General features: G+C 45.7%; 1 long non-coding RNA gene across 1 annotated transcript; it reads right to left on the bottom strand.

Annotated features, from left to right (window-relative positions):
* Positions 1 to 2,153: 2,153 nt before the first annotated feature.
* On the bottom strand, positions 2,154 to 7,727 carry LOC140594524 (uncharacterized). The gene is made up of 3 exons (XR_011995390.1): positions 7,641 to 7,727; positions 6,305 to 6,418; positions 2,154 to 2,294 (listed from the first exon to the last, which is right to left on the bottom strand). It is a non-coding gene; the product is annotated as an uncharacterized lncRNA (long non-coding RNA).
* Between the last annotated feature and the right edge of the window lie 975 nt (positions 7,728 to 8,702).

The following is an 8,702-nucleotide window of genomic DNA, read 5'->3' as shown; positions in this document are numbered from 1 at the left end:
TAAGTTGGTTTCCTATATAAACTCAAAGGACGTCTGTAATTGTCAAGCAAAAGTGTTCCAGGGGTTCTGGATATGATGGAAGCACGTGCCAGGAGCAGCAGAGTGTCTTACCAGGGCAGGCTTCAAGGAGGAGTTGATACTGGAGCTGTGTGGAAAGACAAGTAGATAGAAGCCAGGCAGACAGCAGGGAAGAGAAGGGCCCACCCCAAGGAAGAAACATACCAGGAAGGGCTGAATTTCTTACAAGTAATAGAAACTGACATGAGTTTGCAATCATGGTCCCCATTTCCCACCCCAGCTCTCCATTGGATAGTTGCTTCATTTCTCTTGCCAAAGATAAAGCTGGATACTGGTTAACGTGGTGAGGATAGACTTTATTTGGTCATAACCATTGCAATGGGGAGGAGGTTCCAGTGTGAGCTGAACTCAACTTTGGTTTGTACAGAGATGACTGGGGGTTTTGAAAGAATGGGGGAGCTAGAGAAGAGACTGAGTTTGTTCATTGGTTATTATCAGATAGAGAAGCAAACTTCTCACATCTTTATGACAGAAGGTGGTGCAAGTTAAAGCAAGGAGCCCAAGAACTGAGAGGGAGAATTGGCTAAGAGGGAGGCAAGAGTTATCCCCTAAGTGTTTGCATTTCAAAGAGATAGCACTCAGGTCCTTGAGAAGATGGTTCTGGTGGTAGAAGATCTATATCTCAAGGGGGACAGAAAGGATTCTCAATAGCAAGCTTTCTAAAGTAACTTCGCTAAGGGTGGGGGGCTGGGTTTTGGAACCTGTTTGTCTATTACCAGGTTTTGGCTGAAACGAGCAGTGATTCCCCTGGCAGCCTTGAGCTGCCTCAGGCAGGCACTTTCAGGGGAGCATCCTAGGGATGCAGCCTTGAGCTACTGGAAACTACCTTAGTGTTTGTTCAGGTCTCTTAGTGCAGGGATGGACAAAACCAGTTGTGCTGAGAGTCTGCAGTTTTTATACGCCAAAGTTGAGGTCTAGTCAAAAGCCATCTAAAGTTTGGTCAAGAAGAGAATCTTTGCCACTCTCTCCCCACAGACTGGCTCCCTTTGCTTCTAGTCCATGTGGTAGAATATGGTTGCCTTAGGTGGGTCCCCGAGAAGTAGAACCTGAGATGGATTTGGGTGATCTGTTGGGGGTAGTGTTCTCAAGTGAAGCCTATAATGCAGGAGGAAGCAGGAACGTGAAGGAGGTGGTCAAGCAGGATTGGTGAAGTGATGCAAATCCACTGCAGAGTTCTTACGCCTTGAGGCTGCCCTTTGGTATTTCTGTGGCTATGAGGGGGTGGGGGGAGAGGTGAGCTCTTTGTGGCAGCAGGTGATTTTCCAGAGAAAAGGTACCTTTAAAACATTGGCAATTTACGCAGGAGGAGGCAAGATGGGTGCGCTCAGCCTGGCACAGGAGATCTGGTCAGGGTACCATAACACGGAGTTTAGGGCTGCTGCCCACACTTTCTTTATTTGGTACCACTGTCAATCTGATTTTGGAATCTCATATCAATTTCAAATTTGGGGGCTGGGAGCTTTCTGACTAATGTCACTTATTTTTGGAGCCCACATCAGATCGATGAACTATGGCCTGGAGATCAGGTCATGGTTGTGAAGATGACTGCCCACCACAATTGCATGGATGCTAGTGGCAGTGGCAGGCATTCTGCAAGGTTCATGAGCCCCCAGAGGCACTCCTCATCTTGTAGTCTATGGAGCTGTGCTCCAGGGATGCCCCCACATAGCATACAGTGTGGAAGCTGCTCTTGGAGTATGTAGCATCAGACCTTTAGTGTTACGGGGTTGAGGGGTTCCAGAACATGCTACCCCCAAATTTGCCTTTTTGGCATATGGATTATTTTGTGGCCGTTGAGAGCCAACAGGTGCAGGAAAAGCCCTAGAAACAGGAAAACACATTTTCCTTTGGTAAAGTAAATTTACATTTATTATAAAGGAAATTTCTATTTGTAGAGAAGTGTCTCTCTCCTGTACCAGGAAGTGGAGGACCCTTAACAACTCTTATCAGTGGAGTAGGCACAACTTAAATCTGCATAACAAACTTCACTAAATAACCCTTATTTACCATACTTCTGATCACCTTCCTGTAACTTGCCTCCCCCACCCAGAAACACCAAGCCCCATTTTCTTTACCTAAGACGGCACATAAGCTCTTATATCCTTTTGAGTTACTCATCTCCGGGTGTGTTACATGCATGATGGACGTGTTAATAAACTTTAGCTCTTTTTTTCTCTGGTTAATCTCTCTTTTGTTACAGAGCCCCAGCCAAGAACCTAGAAGGGTAAAAATAAAGGCGATTTTATCTCTTCTACAGGGTTGAAGGGCATGTCCCAGAAAGTGCATTTACAGGGAGCAGCCCAAGAAATAACTACCCACCAAGCATGGAACTGCCCAAGGGTGTGAAGTTGGGCAGAGGGCAGGAGGCTGGACACGTCACAGGATCCAGAACTCAGAGGGCTTTGTATTCCTCATTAAGAATTTTTACCCACCTTCTTCCACTCAAGTGGGGGAGTTGACAAAGAAAAGCCAAATAGGGCAGAATTATAGAAAGGGCTCTAAGTTCAGTGCCCCCACCCAAATCCAACCTCTTTGGGTGAAGCCCTTGCTTTAAACCCTACTTCTGGATTGCATCTTCCCCGTCAGAACTTACCTGAGTTCTGTGTTCCATCCCCTTGACCTTTCTGTTTCCCTGGCAAGCCCTAGCTGACTGGGTAAACACCTAAGACATTGGTGTGTTAATTACACATACAAACTTTGGCATGCATTTATCTCAAAATGCCTTTTCTAGAAGGATAGATTCTAATAGTTGAGAATTGTGAGCCCTCTGGGGACAAAGCTTCTAGAGGGGCTTTGGGAACCTCTGATATTCCATTGGTTAGGCTGTCCATTGGTCCTTCATTCTGAAGATGTGCCCTTTATCTCTGTCCCCTTGTCTTCTCTGGGAGCCCCAGCCACAGGCCATGTGATCACATTACCACCAGGTGGCAGTGGCACCACATTCCTAAGTCCTCAGGCCACCACTCAGCCCAGTGGGTTTACAGGATGTAAATAAAAGGAATCCGGGTGTAAAGCATGGAGCTCCTGCTTTGGAACCTAGGTAAGATGGGAACTACTGCTTTGCTACTGAGAGACTCCAGGTCTTGGGGAAGGGCCTGGGTTTGTGCCTCAGTTTCCTTACTCAGAGTCAGAACAAATGTTCTGTGTTGAGAAGATAATAAAATCAGGAGAAATATGAAGATAGATAGATGTTTCTTGATCAAGCCACCTGAAAGGCTTGTTGATTTTCCAGAGTTCCTGAACCGTGGACCTAAGACTCCACTGGGAGAGTCTTCCATAAGACAGCAGCATCTTTTACATCTGGGTGAAACAGCTCCTACCACCTACACATTCCTCGTACTCCAGGTCAGAGGGGTCCTTGCATCCTGGCTTCTTAGAGTATGTGGGGGTTTGTGATAGAGGCATTGCTGGCTCTTTTCTGGGGCCATTACTCCCTTTGGGGCCTATCCTGAGTGTCAAAAGCTCATCTCCTAACCGCACCCCCCTTCATATATCCTACTGTATCCCTGCATTCCTGACAGGCCAGTGCTGACATGAAGGATGGCAGGAGCCCCTCTGTGAGGGGCTTGTGAACTTCAAGTTCCCAAGAATGTCTTCGCCCAGGTCTTCCTCACATCACAGGGCCTGTGGCAGTGGCCTCCTACTCTGGACTTCCTCAGCCCAAGCCTCCCTGTGGCCATGATGCAGAAGAACTCCTACCATGGCTTCCCAGGCTGGAGCTTCACCTGGTGATCTTGCCAGGCCCTTGAGGTCCAGGTGAGGACAATGTGTCACCCCTGGGGCTCCTCCCCGGAACCCGCCATGTGGAGAATTGGAACACTCATGTATTGTCTCTGGGTAGGGGGTTGTAAAATTTTGTGACTACTTTAGAAAATTGCTTGGCAATTACATAAAAAGTTAAATGCCTATCCGTCCTATAACTCAGGCCTATCTGTCCTATAGTTTTAATTCTAGGTATTTAACAGAGAATAATGTAGAGCGAAGCCCACAAAAAGCCTTGTGCAAGAATACTCACACAAGCTTTATTTACAATATCTCAAATCTGGAGAAGACCAGATGTCTCTCAGCAGGTGAACAGATGAGCACATTGTGACATCATCATAGGGAGCACCATACAGCCCTGTTACACATCATCACAGGAAGGAATCTCAAATGCAAGGCTGAGTGAAATAGCCCAGACACAAAAGGTTCATGCTCTGTGATTCTGGTTTACATGAAGTTTGAGAAAAATGTGAAACTAACCTGCGGTGGTAGGAATCAGAATGGTGGTTGCTTCAAAGTGGGGGTGCAGCTATCTCGGACTACAAGTTTGAAACCACCTAGTGAGGGCAGAGGGGAGGCTGGGAGAAACTTCCCAGACCAGTCTTGGCCTGTCTACTTCTGGACTTATGTCTCAGTCACTGCTAATTGCGTTTCTCCATAACTTGTTGTTACACCCAAGCCCAAATGATACATGTTGTGGAGGCCATTGAGAGGAGATTAAGAGTGTGGGCTCTGGGGACACCTGGGTGGCTCAGCGGCTGAGCATCTGCCTTTGGCTCAGGACATGATCCCAGACTCCCGGGATCGAGTCCCACATCGGGCTTCCTGCATGGAACCTGCTTCTCCCTCTGCCTATGTTTGTCTCTCTCTGTGTCTCTCATGAATAAATACATAAATAAATCTTTAAGAAAAGAAGAGTGTGGGCTCTGGACTCAACAGCTATCCTCCTCACACCTGGTTTGTCACTTGCCAGCCAGATGACTTTGAGATGCTCACCTAACTTCTTTGTCTCTGCTTCCTCATCAGGAAAATGGAGATAAAACTACCTACCTTGTAGGGTTGTTGCAAGGATTAGAGGAGTGGACAAAGTATAGTGCATTTAGAAAGTATTAACATAAGTTATGCAAATAGTCCCTGGTACATAGCAAGTGCTCTATAAAGTGTGGGATTTTATTGTTTTGGCACGGAGGAACAGTGTATGTTTGTGTCTGTGTTTGTGTGTGTGAACTCTGGTCTGGGTGGCACTATCAAGCCATACTGACCTTGTCTGAGGAGAATGCCTCCTACAGGTGGCGGCTGTGTCCTCATTTGGCTTCTGGAACCTTACCCAAGAGCCTGGCTCTGGGACTCCCCCTTATGCAGAGCAAACATTTTTCCTTCTGCTACTGGGCATGGGGTGGCGATGTTCCCAAGGCTGTCCCTTCCCTTGATCCTTCTCATCATACTTACGATGAAGGGGCTTTTTATGGGCTTTTTATGTTCTCCCCGAGAAGGTGAGGAACAAGTAGGGCTGCCAGATTTAGTAAATAAAAATACAGGTCACCTGAATAAATTTGAATTTCAGGTAAACAATGAGTGGTTTTTTAGTATAAATATGTCCCAATATTTCATTTTGTCTAGCAACCTAAGTGTGGGACCCTCTGCCGTAGGACCCCCACCCCTGCCTGAGGTCAGTGTCATATTCTGTGCTCCCCTGCAGGTTCTGACGGTGGGTGGAGGAGCAGGGCCATTTTCAGAGGAAAGCCCCAGTGTCCACCTCCCTTGCTGCCTGCACCACTTCCCAGATGCTCTCTCTTCTGCCCTCCTGGGAACTTCTCTACCGAGCTTGGAAAACTAACTCTGACCTGTCATAGGTCTTCCAAGCTTCTAGATAATCTATGAATTAGGCTCTGAATCCTTCAGTTTCTTACAGCCCAAAGCTGACTTTTGACATTCAAAACCCAAGCCATGGTCTGACTTTTCTCCCGTTCTGTCACAAGGGGAGGTTGTCATTGTTGTGGCCGAGAAAGAAGCCAGACATAGGAGGATATGCAGCCAACATTTCCAGGTATTCTCCAGCAACACAAAGGGGGTCTTGTTTAAACATCCCCACAGTCTTGTCATGATTCCCCATCACCACCCTGTTCTTTGTTTGGGTGGCCGCAGGGGTGGTCCTTGTTACAGATGTCGGGATATTAAAGGACAGGTATACCTTGTCTGCTCACATCCTCCTCCCCCTGGCATCTGTCAGAAAATACAAGTGGCTCCTGGTGCTGCTTCCCAGAGGAGACTGTAATTGAGCGCCCTGTCAGCCGATGCCAGATGCACCGCATGAGAGATGAGAGCTCATCCCTCTGCCTTGTGCTTGGGGCCGAGGAGGGAAGACAGAGGAGGCCGCTGAGACTTTTGAAAACTGAGAAGTGCTTTAGTGTAGTCAAGCACACCTTCTGGCAGATACCATGCAAGTGTGTCCGAGTCCTCCTACCTGGGCATTGCTGATGAACAAGCTTGGAATGCACCCGGCCTAGTCCCCGCAGATTCATTCAGAAGACTGAAGGCACCCACTCACGATGTCATTTACCTTCACGGCACGGTGAACCTGCAAGGGAAGTGGGCATTTAATTCTGGCTGGTGTTCTTCTTCAGCCACTAGGCTAAAAATGTACCCATTTGTGTAAGACACAGCCCTTAGTCACTGAGGAAAGTGAATGTGTGATGAAGAGAAGCGTCCTACATTTGGCAAACGTGCTGAGAATTCACACTTCCTGAATCAAAGTCCCTGACATTTTCAGAGAGCCAAATTTAATCAAGGCGTTTTTGAAAGATCCAAACTGAATCAGAAAGACAGGAGGCCCTATTAGCAGCATGAATCTTGATGACTGCTTGGAATTGCATTTGCTCAGAAGTCTAGCTTTCACGACAAATGAGAAATTCCATTTTGCATGGCTTGAGAAGGGGGCCTATTTCAAGCCATGTCATTGGGATAAAATTTGGAATAAACATTTATGTGTGAGATGCCATGTTGACCTCAAGATGCTCCAAGGGTCTTGGGAATAAAAGTGGGCAGGAGTTTTTTCCCCTCTTGAGGACTGTAGGTTCTTTAGCTTTGAGAATTGTAGATTCAAATAAAACCTCATTTAAAGGTCAATAATCAAAATCTAATTGTGATGGGGTGCCTGGGTGGCTCAGTAGATTGAGGGTTGGACCTCTTGATTTGGGCTCAGGTCATGTGTTCAGGATTTTGGGATCAAGCCCACAGTGGGCATGGAGCCTGCTTGGGATTCTCCGCTCCTGCTCCCATGCTCTCTCTCTCTCTGTCTCTCTCTGTCTCTCTCTGTCTCTTTCTCTCTCAAAACAACAACAACAACAACAACAACAAACCTAATAGTGAGCTGCTCTGAGGAGGAGGCCTGGAGTCCCATCTGTCCATTTCTGGTATTTGTCATGTCTTTCTGTCTTATTTCTCCCCCAGTTGGAATGTGAGCTTCACATATGCTGGGATTTTTTTCTAATCTACTCACGGCTATATCCCCAGTGTCTTGAACATTGTCAGACCCAGGGTAGGCCTGGGTCTGTATTCACTGAATAAACAAATGAGCACAAAGACCTCTGAGGCTTTGCAAGACATAGCATTTATTACTATTACTAAGAGTACTATTAGCATCTACTCACTGAGTGTGTGCTATCCTGTGTTCCAATAGCATATTGAGCAGTTTGCATGCATGATCTCATTCAATCCTCACAATAAGCCTGGGAGTATGTATTTATGTCCCTGTTTTATAAATAAGGAAAACAAAGGCTTTAAGATGCTAAATAACTTACCTAAAGCCACATGGCTGGGAAGTGGTGGTATTCAACACAGGCCTGCTTTGCTTGAAGCCTAAGTTCTCCACTGGTCTTCTTTTTTTCTATTAAAAAAACAAACAAAAAAACCCCCAAAAAACCCCCACAGCTTTATTGAGCTATAATTCATGTGCTATACAATTCACTTATTTAAAATACACAATTCAACTGCTTTTGTATAGTCACAGAGTTGTGCAGCCATCACCACGATTCGTTTGAGGGTATTTCCTTCATTCCAAAAAGAAACCCTGTACCCATCAGTAACCATTCCATGTTTCCCCCAAGTTCTCCCAGCCTTAGGCCACCACTAATCTGCTTTCTCTCTCTATAGATTTGCCTATCCTGGACATTCCATATAAGTAGAATCATATGACATGAGGCCTTTTGTGTCTGGCTTTTCACTTAGCATGTTTTCAAGGATCACACATGTTGTTGCATGAATCACCCTCATTCCTTTTTATTGCTGGTGTTCCATTGAATTCCACCCAGTGTGTACAGATAGGCCACATGTTGTTGGGTATTTGGGTTGTTTTCACCTTTTGGCTAATGTAATGATGCTACTATGAACCCTCATGTACAAGATTTTGCATGGATCTGTGTTTTCTTTCTCTTGGGTACATACTTAGAGGTGGAATTGCTGTATCGTATCATGGCTCTATGCTTAGCTTTTTGAGGAACTGCTGGACTGTTATTCAAGTAGTTGTACCATTTTTTACTCTTACCAATAACAATGTATGAGGGTTCTAATTTCTCCACATCTTTGTCAACACTAGTTCTTATCTGACTTTGAATCTAATCATCCTGGTGGGTATGGCATGGTATCTCATTGTGATTTTTTAAAAAAGATTTTATCTACGTTGGAGCAAATGGTGGGTATTTGTCGTTTCTAATGGCTGAGTAATATTCCATTGTATACATAAGTCAGTCGGAGAAGGACAAACATTATATGGTCTCATTCATTTGGGGAATATAAAAAATAGTGAAAGGGAATAAAGGGGAAAGGAGAAAAAATGAGTGGGAAATATCAGAAAGGGAGACAGA

The sequence above is a fragment of the Vulpes vulpes genome, chromosome 11 (assembly GCF_048418805.1).
Source record: "Vulpes vulpes isolate BD-2025 chromosome 11, VulVul3, whole genome shotgun sequence".
Taxonomy (NCBI): domain Eukaryota; kingdom Metazoa; phylum Chordata; class Mammalia; order Carnivora; family Canidae; genus Vulpes; species Vulpes vulpes.
Note: the sequence above shows the minus strand (reverse complement) of the source record. Positions and strands in the feature narration are given on the sequence as shown.